The following is a 22,040-nucleotide window of genomic DNA, read 5'->3' as shown; positions in this document are numbered from 1 at the left end:
CAATAACCAAAAAAAATTTAAATTAATAATTTTTTAGAAAGTTAAATAATTAAAATTAATTAAAAAATACATACTACATATATCATTTTCAATATATTAATTATATGGTGTAATTTATAAAAAATTAATATAAATGTATTGTGATGTTTTTTTTATAAAGTTAAATGATTAAAATTAATAAAAAAAAATGCTAAAATATTATCTTCAATATATTAATTATATAGTGTAAATTAAAAAAATCAAAAGGCATCGCTAAAATTAATATAAATGTATGTAATTTATTACAAAACAGTTAACATAATAAAAATTTAAAGCTCATGATTGAAGGAGAGAAATATAATAAAATTTTAATTATTCATTATGAAAATTTATAAAAATAAAATTAAAAAAAATCATATTAGCTCTTATATAATTATTTTTTAGGTTTTCTTAGAGATACATATATATATTGTTAGACTTTTATTTGGGCTTACATTAAATTTTATTGGTTTTATTAAAACTTGGGTTGATTGGATAGTTCTTTGCTGTGTTAGCCCATATTGTTGGTGATCACTTGTTCATGGACTTAGCATCTGTGTGTAAAGTCTAGGTGAAGCAGAAGTGTGGGCTTTTCTAGTTAACTGAAGCCTTTGATGAGCAGGCCCAGTCCAATTAGGGTTTTGTAGCTAAGTCCCCTCCCTAACTCTATATATACATATTGTCTCATCACAATTGTATACCTTTTGATAATCAGATAAAATAAACTGCTTCTGATTTAGAGATCTAGGGAGGAAGACTTAGTTGATAGTATTGCACTATCAAATTGGAGTAACTGTTGTGGATCAAACAGAGATAATTGCTATGGATCAATCAGGTACACATACCTAATTATTATATATTACTATTGTGTTCTATGTTATATACAAATAGATCTTGGGTTAATTGTAAATTTATCTAACATGTGGTATCAGAGCATTCAGAATTCAGATGAAAACGTTATTGTTGTTCGCAGAAAGGAGACCGAAAAATCCAAAACCTTAAAACTTGAATAAGCAATATGAGCAATGCATTAGAAAATATTGTAGAATCAACTGGTCATTATAAACTCCCCTTTGGGGTGAGAATATAACACACACATGATTTACCTTCATGAAGTTAACAACAAAGAAAAAATACATATCATTTAAGAATTTTATTACCTTTGGGCAAATAAATTTCTTAAAAATATGTATTAATTCAAGCAAAAAATAATAATAAATTTATATATTTAAATTATTATCTTTGGGCAAATAATTAAAATATATATATATATATATATATATTTAATATTAACTCACCTCATGGAATGTGAACTAATATATATAACTACTACCTTTGGGCAAGTAATTACACATATAGCCAACCAAAATAAATATTTTCTGTAACATATGAAATTTGGTGATAAAACAATCATTGAAAATTAATAATTTTCAACCAAATTTCTAAAAGAGATATATAATTGCTTTTATTATATTGATAATCAAAAAATAAAGTGTCCACCATAACACATTATTTTTGTATCAAATAATCAAGTTTTATAACTTTAGAACAACAATTAATGGAAAAATGTGAAATAAAGAATATTGGTGGAGATTACATAGTCAAGATAAATTAAACAAGAGAGTGACTATGTCATATGGGACGAGAAGAAACCCAAAAATTTTTCTATGATTTACGGATTTTGAAAAATCATCAAAAATTATTTTTAATAATTTTTTAACTGCATAATTATCATTAAAATAATAATAATTATTAAACGGAGTCAAAAAATTAATTAAAAATCATAGAAAAATCAGAATTTTAATTTTAAGCACGCTGGAAAAAAAAACGTCGAAAAACGACACGGGACGTTGCTGCACGCGCCCCCACGCGCGGGCTGTGTGAGTGGGCATTACGGCTGGACATCACCTTCAACCTCCAGCCGGATCTCCAGCGGGTCGCGCGACCCGGTTCGGCCCCAGGCCGGTCTGGAAGAAATCCGGCCAAAAAACATCACGAAAACTTCGGCAAATCGAGGGGTTTTGATCGGGAATCAATTTCTACTCTTAAAATCGGTTCAATTCGGTTTGGAAAGGACTAAAACCGAGCATATTTTACTGATTATAATCCGAAAAAAAAAAACAAACTATCAACCCGATTCCATAATGTATGTCATACAATTCGAAAAATTAAACGTGTGGAAACATTGTAAATTAGTTGGTAATGAGATTTGCACCATCAATTTTAGTGTATAAACTATAGAATCAAAAAACCCAAATTGAATTTCATAAAGAAAAAAAAAATACATAAACCCTAAAAGTTTAATCTTTAAATTCTCCTAATTTACTCAAGGATTTTATGCAAGTAATATATCAAAAGAAAGAGAATTTAATGAGGAATAAAACCCCTAAACTTTTAAGATCGAAAAATAAAAAATTCAACATAAAATAATAACGAAATTAATATGTAATTGAAAAAAAAAAGTAACATATACATATTAATTGTTATAAAAATTATAGGTTCTAAATCATATACAATTGGCAATCTGATACCACATGTTAGATAAATTTACAATTAACCCAAGATCTATTTGTATATAACATAGAACACAATAGTAATATATAATAATTAGGTATGTGTACCTGATTGATCCATAGCAATTATCTCTGTTTGATCCACAGCAGTTACTCCAATTTGATAGTGCAATACTATCAACTAAGTCTTCCTCCCTAGATCTCTAAATCAGAAGCAGTTTATTTTATCTGATTATCTAAAGGTATACAATTGTGATGAGACAATATGTATATATAGAGTTAGGGATGGGACTTAGCTACAAAACCCTAATTGGACTGGGCCTGCTCATCAAAGGCTTCAGTTAACTAGAAAAGCCCACACTTCTACTTCACCTAGACTTTACACACAGATGCTAAGCCCATGAAGCAACCACAACCAGGGGCTAAGGGATCTCAGAAGATAAGTGAGAGGGAGTCAAAGCTTAAAGTGGCACTTATGTTAGAGTTGATGTTATCTATATTGGCACACTTATTCTTGAATTACAGTTTAGTGTTCAGATTGTTTTGAACAGTAATTTCTTGATTCCTATTTTTAAAGTAATTCAGTTTCGCTTCCGCTTATAGTTAAACAATAATTTTCTTTTCGTTTTGCCAATTATAGTGTTGACATTATGTTTGACTCCGAATAATTGGAAACTGTTTTTACTCTGATATTCTTTTCAAATTATCATTGACTCCCTTAGCTTCCTTTTTCAATGCTGTGAATATTGTGGGTAAGAAATCTTATATAAAGATAACATCCTTATTATTATGGCACGATATATCGGGTCATATTTCTAAACAAAAAATGATCGATTCCTTCTAGCTAAAATTCTTCCTCCTGTTGATGTTTCTGGTTGGAATACTTGTGCTGATTGTACTTGTGAAAAATTGACTAAAATAAGAAAGCAGACTGCTATCTATAGTCATTCTTTATAAGAGATTATCCACACTGACATTAGTGGACCTTATTCCACCACGTTGTGCAGAAACAAGTATTTATCACTTTTATCAATGATTTTTCTCGTTATGGATTCACCTATTTGATTCAAGAAAAATCCAACGCTCTTGATAAAGTTAAAATCTTTCGAAAGGGTCTTCAGAAACAATTAGGAAGAGTCATCAAAGTTGTTCTTTCAGATCGTGGAGGAGAAATTATGGTTGTTATTCAGAATATGGACTACGCATGAGGCCTTTTGCTGCATATTTTCTCGAAAATGGTGTAGTTTCTCAGTACACTATGTTAGGTTCACCTGAACAAAATGGGGTTGCTGAAAGGAGAAATCACACTCTCATGGATATGGTTAGAAGCAAGATGAGTAGATCAAATCTACCACAGTTTTTATGGGGTAAAGCACTCATGACTGCAACTTATATTTTAAATCGTGTTCCCAGTAAATCTGTTCCCAAAATCCTTTTGCGTTGTGGATTGAAAAGAAGCCTAGTCTTAATCATCTTCATGTATGGGGTTGTCCAGCTAAAGTACGGATTTATGATCCTAATTTGAAAAAGTTAGATTCGAGAACCAATCTCTGTTATTTCATTGGTTATCCAATGCACTCAAAACGCTATCGCTTTTGCTATCCTACTCGTGGTACGCGAATTGTTGAATCTCAGACTGCTAAATTTTTTTTTTGGAATTTGATGTTGCTGAAAATATTCCTTCAACATCTCTTGAAATGGGGGAGTCATCTAAAGGAATTTGTATTCCTATAACATTTTCAAGAGATGATAATAGTAGTCTCTATCCTACTCCAGTTGGTAATGCTCCCATTGTTGATGAATACATTGCTCCCGATATCGAAGATGATGAAGGTCCTATTATTGATGAAGGGTCTATTAATGATGAAGCTCCTATTGTTAATGAGAATCCTGTTATTGAAGAAATTCCAGTTGTGAAAGATGTTATTCGAAACAATGATCAACAAAGAGAAGTTATTCCAGAAGTACCTCCTCTAAGAAGATCTCAGAGACAAATGAAGTCAACAAAGTGTCATGATAATTTTGTTTATCTTGGAGAAGGAGAATATGATATTGATCATTTTGTGGATCCTGTCACTTTTAGTGAAGCACTTAATAGTCCACAATCTTCAAAATGGTTAGCAGCTACGGATGATGAGATCGACTCCATGAACAAAAATGGTGTATGGGAGCTAGTTTTATTACCTGATGGTTTTAAACCAATAGGTTGTAAGTGGATTTTAAAGGCTAAAAGGGATAAAAAGGGACAGATTGAAAGGTTTAAAGCGTGTTTAGTGGCTAAAGGCTTTACTCAAAGAGAAGGTATTGATTACACTCAAAATTTTCTCACCTGTTTCCACTAAAGATTCATTCAGAATTATTATGGATTTAGTTGTGCACTCTGATTCAGAGTTGCATCAAATGATTGTTAAAACTGTTTTTCTGAATGGAGAATTGAGTGAGCAAGTCTATATGTCTCAACCTGAAGGCTTCGAGGAAAATGGAAATGACAATTTGGTTTGCAAATTGAGATGATCCATTTATGGTCTCAAACAGGCATCTCACCAGTGGTACTTGAAGTTTGATAAGGTTGTGACACTGTTGGGTTTCATCGAGAACAAGTTTGACTAGTGTATTTATATGAAGATTAGTGGGAGTCATCATATTTTTTCTTGTTCTTTATGTAGATGATATTTTACTTGCCAGCAGTGATTTGTCATTACTAAATGAGACCAAAAATTTTATGTCTTCCAATTTTGATATGAAAGATCTTGGAGAGACATTCTATGTTTTGGAGATTGAGATTCATCATGATAAGAATTGAAAATTTCTTGGCTTACCTCAAGAAGCTTACAATAATCGTGTGCTCAAAAGGTTCAACATGGATTTGTGTAAAGCTGGTTTCGTTCCTATTTTGAAAGGGACAAATTTACTAAGCAACATTGTCCTAAGAACGACTTAAAAAGAGAAGCAATGAAGAATATCCCATATGCAAGTGCAGTAGGGAGTTTGATGTATGCTTAGGTTTGCACTAGACCTGATATTGCTTTCTTAGATATTTTCAAACTGAGTAATATATAAATTTCTGTTTGCTATCATATATAAAATTTAAGCACATTTAAATTATGTCTTAATACATATGTTTCTGTTGTTATAAATTAAAAAAAAATCATATTAGCTCTTATATAATTATTGTTTAGGTTTTCTTAGAGATACATATACATATGTCTATTATAATATATATATATAAATTTTATGGAGAGAGATAGAAATTTATCATTTTAATATACTTTGTAATTAAAAACTAAATAAAAATAAAATTAATATAGAATTTTAAAGTAGAAAAAATTATTAATAACTTTGTTGCAAAAAATTTATTAGAGAAGAACTTGATACTTATATATATATATATCAAAGTAATATAATTTTTCAAAGAAAAAGAAAAAATTGTCCAATAGTTATATCAAAGTACAAGGAGGTCGTCTTTTTCTGATATACCAAGATCTCAAAGCGTGAGATATGCAACCACATCACCAAGGTTTGAGTTTACTGATGTTCAAAGGCCAAGAGGCCAAAAGAAGAAAGGAGCTTTAAAAGAAATTAAAGGAGCTCTTAATAAGATCTTCAAAGGTCTTTTTAAGAGTAAAAAAAAGCACCTTTCCGAGAATGCGGAGACGGAAATTCCAGGAGCGCCCGTAAATTCAGAGGCAAGTGATCACGATTATCAGTCTGATCATTTTGCTAATGAACCTAATCATCCTATCCCCGATAATATAACAGAAGAAGAAGAGAGTTTCGAATTTGTTACACCTAGGAATAGCTTTGAATTTGTTATTCGTAGGAATCTTGAGAGTGAAGATGATGACCAAAATAGAAGAAATTCATTTTGGATAAAAATGTAATAATAAAGATTTTATTATAATATATATATATATATATGTTTCTGTTGTTATAAATTTTATTAATATTATATTAGAAAAATTTTCTTAGATATTTTCAAACTGAGTAATATATAAATTTCTGTTTGCTATCATATGTAAAATTTAAGCACATTTAAATTATGTCTTAATAGATATGTTTCTGTTGTTATAAATTTTCTTAATATTATATTACAAAGATTTTCTTAGATATTTTCAAACTGAGTAATATATAAATTTCTGTTTGCTATCATATATAAAATTTAAGCACATTTAAATTATGTCTTAATACATATGTTTCTGTTGTTATAAATTAAAAAAAAATCATATTAGCTCTTATATAATTATTTTTTAGGTTTTCTTAGAGATACATATATATATATGTCTATTATAATATATATATATATAAATTTTATGGAGAGAGATAGAAATTTATCATTTTAATATACTTTGTAATTAAAAATTAAATAAAAATAAAATTAATATAGAATTTTAAAGTAGAAAAAATTATTAATAACTTTGTTGCAAAAAATTTATTAGAGAAGAACTTGATACTTATATATATATATATCAAAGTAATATAATTTTTCAAAGAAAAAGAAAAAATTGTCCAATAGTTATATCAAAGTACAAGGAGGTCGTCTTTTTCTGATATACCAACAACTTTGAGTACAAGGAGGTCGTCTTTTTCTGATATACCAAGATCTCAAAGCGTGAGATATGCAGCCACATCACCAAGCTTTGAGTTTACTGATGTTCAAAGGCCAAGAGGCCAAAAGAAGAAAGGAGCTTTAAAAAAAATTAAAGGAGCTCTTAATAAGATCTTCAAAGGTCTTTTTAAGAGTAAAAAAAAGCACCTTTCCGAGAATGCGGAGACGGAAATTCCAGGAGCGCCCGTAAATTCAGAGGCAAGTGATCACGATTATCAGTCTGATCATTTTGCTAATGAACCTAATCATCCTATCCCCGATAATATAACAGAAGAAGAAGAGAGTTTCGAATTTGTTACACCTAGGAATAGCTTTGAATTTGTTATTCCTAGGAATCTTGAGAGTGAAGATGATGACCAAAATAGAAGAAATTCATTTTGGATAAAAATGTAATAATAAAGATTTTATTATAATATATATATATATTTCTGTTGTTATAAATTTTATTAATATTATATTAGAAAAATTTTCTTAGATATTTTTAAACTGAGTAATATATAAATTTCTGTTTGCTATCATATGTAAAATTTAAGCACATTTAAATTATGTCTTAATACATATGTTTCTGTTGTTATAAATTTTCTTAATATTATATTACAAAGATTTTCTTAGATATTTTCAAACTGAGTAATATATAAATTTCTGTTTGCTATCATATATAAAATTTAAGCACATTTAAATTATGTCTTAATACATATGTTTCTGTTGTTATAAATTAAAAAAAAATCATATTAGCTCTTATATAATTATTTTTTAGGTTTTCTTAGAGATACATATATATATATGTCTATTATAATATATATATAAATTTTATGGAGAGAGATAGAAATTTATCATTTTAATATACTTTGTAATTAAAAACTAAATAAAAATAAAATTAATATAGAATTTTAAAGTAGAAAAAATTATTAATAACTTTGTTGCAAAAAATTTATTAGAGAAGAACTTGATACTTATATATATATATATATATCAAAGTAATATAATTTTTCAAAGAAAAAGAAAAAATTGTCCAATAGTTATATTACAAAATATCCATTGGGGAATAATATATGAATGAATAATCTTTTTCAAGTAATCTGAAAATATAAAACATCAAAAAATAAGAAAAAACATAATAAAAGCTTGAAAAATGAGCATACATTACTGAGTAGTGAAAATAATCAACATCAAGAATTAAAAAGAAATACAATTAATATGTCAAAAACTTCAAAACTATGAGTGGACTTTGTTACCAAAAAATCTATTAGAGAAAAACTTAATACCTAATTTGTAATTAAAACTTTGACAAAAAAATTTGTAATTAAAAACCAAATAAAAATAAAAGAAATATAATCTTTCATAGCAAGAGAAAAAATTACCTAATAATTTTGCTGCAAAGTATCCATTGGAGAATAATTTTTCGATGATTGATCTTTTTCGAAATCTGAAAAATATAGAACATCAAGAATTAAAAAAAAAATAACAAAAACTTCAAAAAATAAATATATATTGCTAAGTAATAAAAATAGATCAACATAAAAAATTAGAAGGAAAAATAATTAACATAACAAAAATTCTATAAAGTTTAACTTGATCTTGGACACTATATATAGGTTTTTTGTAGTGGAAGAATACAATAATTTATTAAAGAATACAAATAGTTTTAATATCATAATAGAATATTATATACACATAAATAATAAGAGTTACATAAGAATACAAATAGACTTTTTTTAATTAAAGAATACAAATAGTTTTATCATAATAATAGGACATTAATATAAATATAAAAGATAAGAGCCATACATAAATAATATAAATAATTTTTTTTAGTTTAAAGAATACAAATAGTTTTAATATAATAATAGAAATAATAAAAAAATTGAGAAAATAGAAAAGGTAAAAGAAAACTATGTGTGATGACACATGGCCAATTTTTTTTTTCTAATTATTTTGTATATTATTATGTATGTTTATAATAATAAAATTGGTAGTAATTATTTTAGAATACTATAAGTTCTTAGTTTAATTTTTTTAATGATTTCTTTTAGTTTAGTATACATGGCAATATATATATATATATATATATTTATTGATATATAGATATAGATATATTTCTTGAAATATGCTATCTATTAGTTTTGATATTTTACACTAATTTATTGTTATTTATAAAGAAAAAAATGTTATGAAGAAGGCTCTCGGTTGCTTGACCTACTCATCTTTCTTGTAGGTTAATGATAATTATTAGAGATTGCCACTTAATTATTTTTAAGGACTCAATCTTGAGAAAAGATGAAAGGTTGGTTAATCTTAGATTTATTCTAATTGAATCTAAGAATTAGAATAAAACACTAATTAAATCTAATTAAGTCTAAAAATTAAGAGATGAGAATTAAAGAAAGAAGATAATAAAACTTGCCATGTGGCAATTTTTGTGCTTTCCTTTAATGTTTAATTTAGTATACATAATAATTTTGTTAGAATACTATAAGTCTTTGGTTTAATTTTTTTAATTAGTATGTATTAATTTAGGTGCCGATTGATAACACTTTTTTAATCAGTTTTCTGTTTTTAAAATTGAAAAAGTGAAAATATTTTTCAAAAACATGTTCTATAAAACTGTTTTTACTTTTCAATTTTTTAATTGAGAATCAAAATTTTAAAAACAAAAAAAAAATCACTTTCAATATTTTTTTTAAACAGTCTTTTTTCTTAATTAATATCTTGGACTCTGATCATGACCCGGACCCAAATCCCCCACGGTCCTGGCGCTGAACCCGGCCTCTGACTTGAACCCAAATCCGACCCCGGACCTAGACCCGACGTAAATAAAATCAAAAAATGAAACTGAAAATGAATTTTACAGAACACACTTTTGTTTTTTGTTTTTAAAATTGAAAAACAAAAGTAGTTACAGAACGCATTTTTGTTTTTCAAAAGCAAAATTTTTAAAAGCAAAAATTTTACTTTCATTTTGTGATTAAAAAATTAAAAAACAAAAGTGTTACCAAACGGCACCTTAGTGTTAGTTATTAATTATATACTAATTTTTTTAAAATAAATTAGAAAAATAGAAAAATAGGCATTAGACAAAATAAGAAGATTAAGAGTGCAACATCAACTCCTTCAAACCTTAATTACTTAATTATTAAAAATATACAATTATTTATCAAAATATGAATAATAAATTATTTAATTTTATAGAGTAATATATAAATCAATACCCTTAAAAAATATTTATTAGAGACGGAAGTAACATAATAAAAAATGTTATTTATAACCTACATAGATAATACTTTTTTTTTTTTAAAAAAAATATTATCTATGTAGAACTTTAAGTTTGTATTTGTAAACTATGTAGGACTTTAAGTTTGTATTTGCAATTTTGTAATATTTTATTTCTAAACAAAATATGAAAATGTTACAAAATTTTAAAAATACAATGAAAAAAATTTAAAATACCACCAAGACTCTTTTGCACTTTTTTTTTTTTTATATTTATATATAGATATAGATTTTCTATATTAAATAAAAATTTAAAACTTATTGGATAAAATATAAATCAATAAAGAAAAATATTTATTGGACATAGAAAGCTGCATAACAAAAGTGTTATTTATAATCTACATGGATAATACCTTATGTGTTTCTAAACCATGTGGGACTTTAAGTAGATATGTGTAGTAGTTTATTTCTTAACAAAATATGAAAATATCACAAAATTTTCAAAATACAATAAAAAAAATGTAAGATGCCACCTAGACTCCTTTGTGCTTTCCTTTATATTTATATATTTTTTTTTAAAAAAGTATTATCTATGTAGAACTTTAAGTTTGTATTTGTAAACTATGTAGGACTTTAAGTTTGTATTTGCAATTTTGTAATATTTTATTTCTAAACAAAATATGAAAATGTTACAAAATTTTAAAAATACAATGAAAAAAATTTAAAATACCACCAAGACTCTTTTGTACTTTTTTTTTTTTTTTTTTTTATATTTATATATAGATATAGATTTTCTATATTAAATAAAAATTTAAAACTTATTGGATAAAATATATATCAATAAAGAAAAATATTTATTGGACATAGAAAGTTGCATAACAAAAGTGTTATTTATAATCTACATGGATAATACCTTATGTGTTTCTAAACCATGTGGGACTTTAAGTAGATATGTGTAGTAGTTTATTTCTTAACAAAATATGAAAATATCACAAAATTTTAAAAATACAATAAAAAAAATGTAAGATGCCACCTAGACTCCTTTGTGCTTTCCTTTATATTTATATATAGATAGATTGTGTACCATCCGGCTATCGAAACCTTAATATCACTATTGCTACAGTAAAATTATTTTTCTCATTTGAAGCATGTCAAACCTCAAACTGAGGTGATGTTTTATATAAGTCCCCTTTTAAGAATTAGGTTTAGATTGAAAATAGGCCACAATAGTTAGAGTTAGAGAAAAAAAAATTTAGGGCTAGGAAGATGATGTTTTAGGTTTATCATTAAAAACATTTAAGGAAATCTAGTTGATTGTATTATTATATTTGATTATATAAAATTCAAAGTCTAAATTGTCATTTAGCAAAATAAATATACATGTTAGCAATTTTTTGCAAAACATAAGATTAAAAATAGTATAGGGTAATAATAATAAAATTGTTTTTAGTCTCCCGTTAGTCTCGGAGCATCTGAAACTGCCTGGGAATCGCAGTCCCTTCATGGGAAGGGTGGAGTCGACATCTCTGATCGTCAATTTTCTACAGTTTCTTTCGATTTTTCGAGTGATCATCATGGATTTGGAGCTGGTGTCTCGGTTAACAGAGGTCTTGCGCCTGGATGATTTCGACGGACCGGTTCTGGTTTTGAATAAAGCTGGCGTAGAGGAAGGTAAGAGGAGTTTGGATTTGTCTCTGGTTGGCAAAGTTATTGGCCCTAAACCGGCCAATAAAGATGGAATTGAGAATGCTATGAAGGGGGTTTGGAAACTCAATCATCGGTTTCAGGTGGAAGAGTTGAGTTCCAAAAATGTTTTTCGGTTCTTCTTCGGTAGCCGTGAGGATAGGCAGCGGGTTTATGGTGGGGGACCATGGACAATCGATAAACAATTGATTTGTTTTGTGAAGCCGATGGGGTTGGGAGAGATTTCAAAAATGAATTTTGATTTTACGTCCTTTTGGATATCGATCAATAATGTTCCGTTGGCGTGTATGACCGAGTTGTTTGCACGGGAATGGGGCAAGAGGATTGGTAAACTTGAAGACATTAAGCTTGTCAATGGGACTATGAAGGTTAGAGTGAGGATGAATATTACTGAACCTCTTAAACGAGGGCTGCGGGTGGCGGTTGACGAGCAAGGTAATGAGGTTTCGCTATTATTTCAATATGAACATTTACCTGATTTTTGTTTTGATTGTGGTATAATCGGGCATAAGGCATTGGATTGTCCTTTGAGGGACTTTGGTGGGGATAATCCTAGACCTGATCGTGGGAGATATGGTTCTTGGATGTGTGCTCCGAGTTCACCACCGCGTGATCGATTTCGGTACCAGAAAAAGCGTGATAATTCTCCTTCTAATAGGCCGATCATGTCTATGGGAGAGGCATCACGAATACTAGTTGCGATGGAGAAAGGTCGAGTTCGTTATTTGGGTCCATCGCAGGAGGAGTTAGCTCCCACGGCTATGTTAGAGGCCCGTGAACGTGAGGATGAAGGGAAGTCTGGGCTTGATGCTACGGTTCATCATGGTTCACATTCGGCCGTTCCGTCTTTTGATGTGCAGGCTGAGGCTTTGGGTGTGCAGTCTACCACGGTTGGCACATGGGTGGAGGTGGTTAGTAAGAATGATCGTGAGGTGGGGAAGGTGATGTCAACATGTGAAATGGGAGTGACAACTGAGGCATTGGCGGATGTAATAGCCATTCATGGTGCCGGTGGTGAGTGTTCAAGGGTGCATGCTATACCCGATTGTGGCACGGGTAAGTGTTTGATGGAGGGGGAGTGTTCTATGGATGTGGCTAGTGGCTTTGTAGCTGGGAAAGCGACCGACAGTGGTGTGGGGAAAGTGAAACATCATAGCATGCATGGATTGAATAGTGTTGATAAGGGTAAGGGTGTAATGGACATTTCGTCTCAAGTGGAATTTTCATTTACCCAAGCTCTACAAGAAACTTTTGAACCGCTTATCCATGCACAAAAGGCCAAGACTTGGAAGCGTCTTAATTCATCTCGTGGCCGTGGGTCTAAAGGTAAGCCGAGCTCTATTCCCATTAGTCCAAAGTTATCACATGTGTTAGTTGCTAATGCTAAAAATAAGGTGAGTCCGAAAGTGGGAGGAGGAGGTAAAAGGAAAATGGATGTTGATGTTCACTATGAGAATGTGAAGAAGGGCCGGTTGGAGGAGCAGTCTAAGGTGGTCCCTGAGAAAGGTTGTAGTGTATTGGCGAAGCCTGCGGAGCAGGCTCGCCAGGGGCCATGAGTTTGCTATGCTGGAACGCACGAGGACTGGGGAATCCTGGTGCGTTGACTGCTTTACGAACGGTGGTTCGTAAGTATTCCCCAAGTTTAGTTTTTCTATCTGAAACTAAACTTTATGGTGGGTGGGCGGAAGGTATACGCCGTCAGATTAGTTTTTCTTAGTTTTCATGTTGATTGTGTGGGGAAGAGTGGTGGTTTGTTATTATTGTGGAATGATGATTGGGAGGTGTCTGTTAAGTCTTTTTCGGTTGGTCATATTGATGCATTGGTGCAGTGTCCGGGGTTGAATTTATGGAGGTTCACAGGGTTTTATGGGAATCCTAAGGCAAGTTCCAGAATTGATTCTTGGCAATTGTTGTGTCAGCTTAAGGGTTTGTTTGATCTCCCTTGGATATGTGGTGGTGATTTTAATGAAATCCTTTCAATTAGTGAAAAGAAGGGTGGTGTTGACCGTAGCTTGTCTGCTATTTCTGAATTTCAACAAGCCTTGGATAAGTGTGATTTGGTTGATATGGGTTTTGAAGGACAGTGCTTTACTTGGCTTAATAAAAGGCAAGGTGCTGCGCATGTGCAAGAACGATTGGATCGCTACTTTTGTAACCAGGAGTGGCATAATTTATTTCCGTCGGTTAAAGTCCTTAATGGAGATTTTCTTCATTCCGATCATCGTCCTATTGTTGCTATGCTGGAAAATGTTGTTCGCAGTCGCCAATATGATAAAAAGAAAAGCTTTCGGTTTGAAACTCATTGGTTGAAAGATACTGAGTGCCGTGACATTGTTACTCAAACGTGGTTGTCTCCAGATGTTCCTTTGGATAACCAAGACAGTATTCTTGATATTTTTGGGAGGTGTGCTGATCGATTAGGGGCCTGGAATAAAACCAAGTTTGGTTCAATTCCTAAGCTGGTGCGTGATACTCAGAAACAGTTGGACGATCTCCTAAGTGTGGCTGCCCCGTTGGTTCAAATGGATGAAGTCAAACGGCTTGAGAGTAAGTTGAATAATCTCTTGTCCAGGGAAGAGTGTTATTGGAGGTTGAGATCTAGGGCGGATTGGCTTGCTATGGGTGATCGGAATACAAAGTATTTTCATAATAAAGCTACGGGAAGGAAGAAGAAGAATGCGATTGTGGAAATTATGACGGAAGATGGCAGAAAGTTAACTACGGAAGAGGATATTGTGGGTGAGATTGAGCATTACTTTGGTACTATTTTTTCCTCGACATCTCCTACGCTGCAACAAGTGGAGAATGGGATCGCCAATATCGGTGCTACAATTTCTCAGGAAGAGTGTGCTAAGCTTGAAACGCCCTTCACTTATGAGGATGTGTTGTGTGCGGTTAAGGCTATTGGGGCTACTAAGGCTCCTGGGCCGGATGGGTTTCATGCTATTTTCTTCCAGAAATATTGGGATATTGTTGGTCCACGGGTTTCAGCTGTGTGCCTTGCGATTTTGAATGGTCACCAATCTGTCAGAAAGTTTAATAAGTCGAATGTAGTGTTGATTCCAAAAATCACTAAGCCGTCGTTTGTCAAGGAGTATGGGCCTATTAGTCTTTGTAGTGTGATGTATAAGATTGTGGCGAAGGCTGTGGCTCTAAGATTGAAAGGTACCTTATCTCCTCTAATTTCTTCATTTCAAAGTGCGTTTGTGCCGTGTAACACCCTAACTAACATAGACGTATTACGTGATTTTTAAACATACTGTGCAGCTCGTTGCTAATCAACGAGGTTTATGGAAAACGTGATTAATTAAAATTTTTGCTTTTTAATTAAACTTATAAAATAATATTACAAAAGACTCGGGATCCCGATTACAAAATCATTTACAAAAAGATTTAACTGTTCATACAAAATAAATGTCGCCTAGCGACTAGTTACAAAATCAGCCTCGCTGTCCCGAGGATCGTACTCTCCAGGCCTAACCGCCCCGACATGTACAATCTTCACAAGCTCGTTCACGGTCCATCAGCTTTAGCCTTGCCTTTACCTACACATAAACGTAGAACTGTGAGTCGACAGACTCAGTAAGAAAAGCATAATAATATTCATACATAATCCCGGTCATGATCAGACGCCCATACCCCTGATCATAACCCTAACTGCCGTGTCCAACACGATACTGAGTCCCGCTACTGCCGTGTCCAACACGGTACTGAGCCACTACTGCCGTGTCCAACACGGTACTGAGTTCTGAACGTTCATAGGGACGGTACTATTGACACGTAACAGCCTGATCGGTCGAACCGGTCATACTCCGGCTGCTGGTCATACTCCAGCCTGTACCGACGGGATACGTCAATAGTACGGAACCACCAACCAAGTGTCAGCCTGATCGATCGAACCGGTCATACTCCGGCTGCTGGTCATACTCCAGCCTGTACCGACGTGACAGGGTTGGATGGTTCGAAGCCAACATACATAACTAATGTAATCTAACAGGCTTCCTACATGCACGCTAAACATGTAATCTACATATGCATACTGTTATACTAATCTTACCTGGATTCCGAATTCAGGTGTGCCGGTCAACCTGACTGGAACTTTAGCTGAGCGGCGGATTACAGGCTCCTAAACCATAAAAATCACAACACTATAAGTGACACGCTAAATCACTTCTCGGAGACTTAAACTAGGAACTAAAAGTTTTCCTATCGATAAAAAGCATGGCAATACCCCCTAAAACATAAAATCGAGGAAATCTAGGGTTTCTGAAAATTCCCCAACCGGTAGACCGGTTGCCCAACCGGAATTCCGGTTCTGGAAAATTCAGGACCCCCATCCGGAATTCCGGATGCACAACCGGAATTCCGGTTCCTCGCAGGCAGCAAACATAAAAATTCATAACTTGCACAATTCGACTCCAAATCAATTCAAACCTTCCAGACCTATTCCATATGACCCAAAGAACATTACTAAGGCACCAAAACCACCCAGATTGCACCAAAGCAAAAAGTGCCATTAAAGCTCAAGCTTTGAGTTCTAAACTCAAACTTGAGTAAAATCACCTAACATGCATTCAAACCAACTCAAATCCTCTTAAACAAGCATATTATAACCTCTGAAAATAATTAAAAACTTTAACAACAACACAGCAACAGATTCACAACATTTCCTTCAAAAATCACATTTTTGAGCTAGAAATTCCAAATTTGAGACAAAGTAATTTACATGCATTTCTAACAGCTTAATTAACTTCAAATTAACATGCTTACATCTCAGAAATTATCAATAAAACACAGCAGTAACAACAACTAAGAATTCATGCATGCATCATCATCTTTTCACCATTTTTATTCAAGAAAATAAAGAAAGAAGCTAGGAATCACATACCACAATCAAGAGATCACAAACTTAGGTTGAATCTAGCTGAAAATTGATGAAAATCCCAGCCCTAGAATCCCATGCAACCAGCCGAAAAAAGAGAGAAGGAAAAGAGAGAGTTTCTTTGAAAATTTTCTCTATTTTTCTAAGTGTAGAAAATGATGCTTTGAAAAGTAAATTGAAGTAAAAAGGATTCATTTCAGCCAACAACAATTAAAATAAACATTTATTTTTCAATTTACAAATTCACTAAAAGACAAAATACTAATGGGGCAAAAAGACCATTTTGCCCCTCCACACTAAAATCACATAAATAACACTAAAGGGGTATTTTTGGGAAATTCCAAATTCCCGGCCATTCCCGACATTCCCAATGTCTAATAAACCGCCCCAAACTACTAACATACTAAGTTGTGATTTCTACTGAGCCAAACACCGAGTTCCAAAATACCGGGCACCGGAAATGCAAAATATGAAAACTACTGAATGACATAGCTATGCATTTCTGAATTCAATAAATAACAGTATAATAAATTATTTAAATGGCTATAAATAATTTCATAATTAATCATAATTAACTGCTAATTTCCAAATTAAACTAAGCGGGCTTTACAACTATCCCCCCCTTAAAAGGATTTCGTCCCCGAAATCTAACCTGAATAACTCTGGGTATTGAGCTCTCATATACCGACTTCTAGCTCCCGTGTGGCTTCATCCACCTTCTTTGTTTCTCCGAGAAAACTTTGACCAATGCTATGGTCTTATTTCGAAGGACTTTATCCTTTCTATCCAGGATCCGCACCGTCGTTCCTCATAAGTCATGTCTGGCTGTAGCTCAAGATTCTCATAACTGAGTATATGAGAGGGATCTGAAACGTATTTTCTCAACATCGACACATGGAATACGTTGTGAACTGCTGATAAGGCTGGAGGCAATGCTAACCGATATGCCGCTTGACCTATCTTCTCGAGAATCTCGAAAGGTCCCGTAAATCTAGGGCATAACTTGCCTCTTTTCCCGAAACATTTAATCCCCTTCATCGGAGATACCCGTTAAAATACATGGTCCCCTACTTGGAACTCAACATCTCTGCGTTTCGGATCTGCGTAACTCTTCTGTCTGCTCTGTGAGGCAAGCATTCTAGCTTTTATCTTCTCTATTGCCTCATTGGTCCGCTGCACTGACTCTGGACCTAAGTATTTTCTCTCCCCTGTCTCATCCCAGTGGATGGGAGATCTACACTTCCTACCGTATAACGTTTCATAGGGAGTCATCCCTATCGTACTCTGATAACTGTTGTTGTAAGAAAATTCTATCAACGGTAGATACTTATTCCATGAGCCTTCAAAGTCCATAACACAGGCTCTCAACATGTCCTCCAATATCTGAATTGTCCTTTCGGACTGACCATCTGTCTGAGGATGGAATGCTGTACTAAATTTCAGCCTTGTACCCATTGCCCGTTGCAAACTTTGCCAAAATTTGGAGGTGAACTTCGGATCCCTGTCCGAAACTATAGACTTCGGTACCCCGTGAAGTCTTACTATCTCTCTGACATACAACTCCGCCAACTGATCCACTGTAAATGTTGTTCTAACCGGCAGAAAATGAGCAGATTTCGTAAATCAATCCACCACTACCCAGATGGAATCAAATAAACCCGTGGTCCTAGGTAACCCGACCACAAAATCCATCGTGATATCCTCCCACTTCCATTCTGGTAGGGTTAGAGGCTGCAACAACCCTGCTGGTCTCTGATGTTCAGCCTTAATCTGCTGACAGGTGAGGCATCTCGATACGAATTCTACCAAATTCTTCTTCATGCCGATCCACCAGAAGTACGATTTAAGATCTTGGTACATCTTAGTGGTGCCGGGATGCAGAGAATACGGGGTATAATGAGCCTCGTCAAAGATCTCATTCCTAAGTTCCACACTATTCGGAACACAAACCCTGGCTTTATACAAGAGCATCCCACTGTCTGACACTGAAAAGTCCTTGGCTTGACCAGCCAACACCTCATCTCTGATCTTCACTAACTCTGGATCCGTCATCTGAGCGACTTTTATTCTTTCCAACAGGTCAGATTGTAGCGTTTAAGTTGTGAAGTTGACCTACCACAAACTCAATGCTGGATCTAACCATATCCTCTGCTAGCTGAGGTGAGATCTGAACCATACTAGCTACTTGCCCGAGACCCTTTCTGCTCAGGGCATCGGCCACTACATTGGCCTTCCCAGGGTGATAGAGAATCTCACAGTCGTAATCTTTCACTAATTCCAACCAACGTCTCTGTCTCATGTTCAAATCTTTCTGAGTAAAGAAATACTTGACACTTTTATGGTCGGTATAGATTTCACACTTTTCCCCGTAAAGATAATGCCGCCAAATCTTCAATGCGAAAACCACCGCGGCCAACTCTAGATCATGAGTCGGGTATCGCTGCTCATAATCCTTTAACTGACGGGAGGCATAAGCGATAACCCGATCGGCTTGCATCAATACACACCCCAAACCCTGTTTGGATGCGTCACAATAAACTACGAACTTCTCCTTGTCCGAAGGCAAAGCTAGCACTGGAGCGGTAATCAACCTCTGCTTTAGCTCCTGAAAACTAGCTTCGCACTTGTCAGACCAAATAAGTCGCTGATTTTTCTTTGTAAGTTCGGTTAGGGGCATTGAAATTTTTGAAAACCCTTCCACGAACCTACGGTAGTACCCAGCTAAACCCAAGAAGCTTTTGATCTCTGTCACTGTCTTCGGTCTCGGCCAATCCCTGACGGATTCAATCTTCCCGGGATCCACCTTGATCCCATCTTTGCTCACAATGTGCCCTAGGAAGGACACCTGAGATAGCCAGAACTCACATTTCTTAAACTTGGCATAAAGCTTGTGTTCTCGAAGCCGTTGCAGTACCATCTAAAGATGTAACTCATGCTCCTCTTCTGATTGAGAGTACACGAGGATGTCGTCGATAAACACAATCACACAGATATCGAGGAAATCCTTGAATACTCTATTCATCAAGTCCATGAATGCTGTAGGAGCATTGGTTAGTCCGAATGACATAACCAGAAATTCGTAATGTCCATACCTAGTGCGGAAAGCCGTCTTCGGAATGTCCTCCTCTCGGATTCTCAACTGATGATAACCCGAACGGAGATCAATCTTAGAAAAGACCGTCTTCCCCTGAAGCTGATCGAACAAATCATCGATCCTAGGTAATGGATATTTATTCTTCACCGTCAGCTTGTTCAATTCCCTGTAGTCGATGCACATCCTCATAGATCCATCCTTCTTCTTGACGAATAAAACCGGGGCTCCCCAGGGTGACACACTGGGCCGAATAAACCCTATGTCAAGCAACCCTTGGAGCTGAATCTTTAATTCCTTAAGTTCAGCTGGAGCCATTCTATACGGGGCTTTGGAAACCGGTTCCACCCCTGGTGCCAAGTCTATCACAAAGTCAATCTCTCGCTGAGGTGGTAACCCTGGAAGTTCTTCGGGAAAAACATCCAAAAATTCCCGAACCACTTTGATGTCTTCTGGCCGAATGGTATCTGGCCGAGTGGTGTCCACCACCACGGCCAGAAACCCTAAACAACCGCCGTGCAACAATTCTCTAGCTGACATAGCCGAGATCACCGGGATTCGAGATCCCTGAACTGAACCAACAAACACAAATGGTTCTTCACTTTCCGGTTGGAAGATCACCATCTTCCTTTTACAATCTATACTCGCCGAATATTTAGATAGGAAATCCATTCCTAAAATAATGTCGAACTCTACTAAACTCATCTCTATCAAGTCAGCACTTAACTCTCTACCATCTATCCTGATCGGCATAGACCTAATCCACCTATTGGAGATAACCAATTCTCCGCCAGGTAATAGGGTTCCAAACCCTGATTCATATCTATCATACGGTCTATCCAATTTACTAAAGACTCTGGCCGCCACATAAGAATGTGTAGCCCCAGAATCAAACAGCACTGAATATAGCGAGTTATTAATAGAAAGCTGACCTGTGACAACTGATGGGCTGGCATCTGCATCAGCCTGAGTGATGGCGAACACCCTGGCTGGAGTGGGTATCGCCGGAGCTCTCGGTGCCTCTGATCGGAGCTGGGGACAGTCCCTCTTGAAGTGTCCGGGCATGCCACAGTGAAAGCAGCCCTGACCTTTGCACTCACCCCGATGGTGCCTTTTCCAGCTAGGGCACTCGGGATAGGAGAATCGGGTCTCAGTACCACCAGGACGACGCCCTCTGTTCTGGTTCCCCCGGAACCTCTTGTTCTGACTCGAGCCACCGGAAGCAGTGGGTGCTCTCTTCCTCTGATCAATGGCCGAACCACTACTCCCCCTGCTAAAGCCTGATGCAGGAGGGGTATGAGCCCCGCCACTCGCCGGAGTACTAGCTGACTCTGACATACACCCAACTGCGCCCTCAGCTCGCAGTGCCTTCTCCACCATCTGAGCATAGGTGGTGTTGTCGTCCGTGGTGATCATCAAATCATGTTTGATCTTGGCATTCAACCCCTCCAGATACTTCTCTTTCTTGCTGAAGTCGGTTGGCACAATTCCCGAGGCTAACCTCGCCAACCGGTCAAACTGAGTAGTATACTCGGTGACGCTCATATTCTCATGCTGGGTCAGGTGAGCGAACTCTTTCCTCTTGGCGCTTCTGACCGCCTCATGTAATACTTTGCGTTGAAGAGTTCCTGGAACTTTTCCCAGGTCATGGTGGTGACGTCATGAATCTGAGACACCATGTCCCACCAGACCAGAGCGTCCTCCTGGAACTGGAAAGTGGCGCACACCACTCTGTCATTACCGGTGACACCCATGAAGTTCAGGATCTTGGTAATCATCGTCAGCCACTGCTCGGCTTTCATCACGTCCAGACCTCCCAGGAAAACCAGAGGTGCTTGCTTCCGGAACCGTTCATACAGAGGTTCCAATCTATGGGCCGCCACCACTATCTCGGCCTGGGCAGCAGGGGCAGGTGCCACTGGAACTACGGGCACTGGAACTGTAGGAGCACCCTGCAGTCTCAACCTCTGAATCTCGAGGTCTTGTTCTTCTATCCGGGCTTGCATTTCTGCAAAC

This window comes from Cannabis sativa, chromosome 1 (assembly GCF_029168945.1).
Source record: "Cannabis sativa cultivar Pink pepper isolate KNU-18-1 chromosome 1, ASM2916894v1, whole genome shotgun sequence".
Lineage (NCBI taxonomy): Eukaryota > Viridiplantae > Streptophyta > Magnoliopsida > Rosales > Cannabaceae > Cannabis > Cannabis sativa.
The sequence above is the reverse complement of the archived record's forward strand: the minus strand, read 5'-3'. Positions refer to the sequence as shown.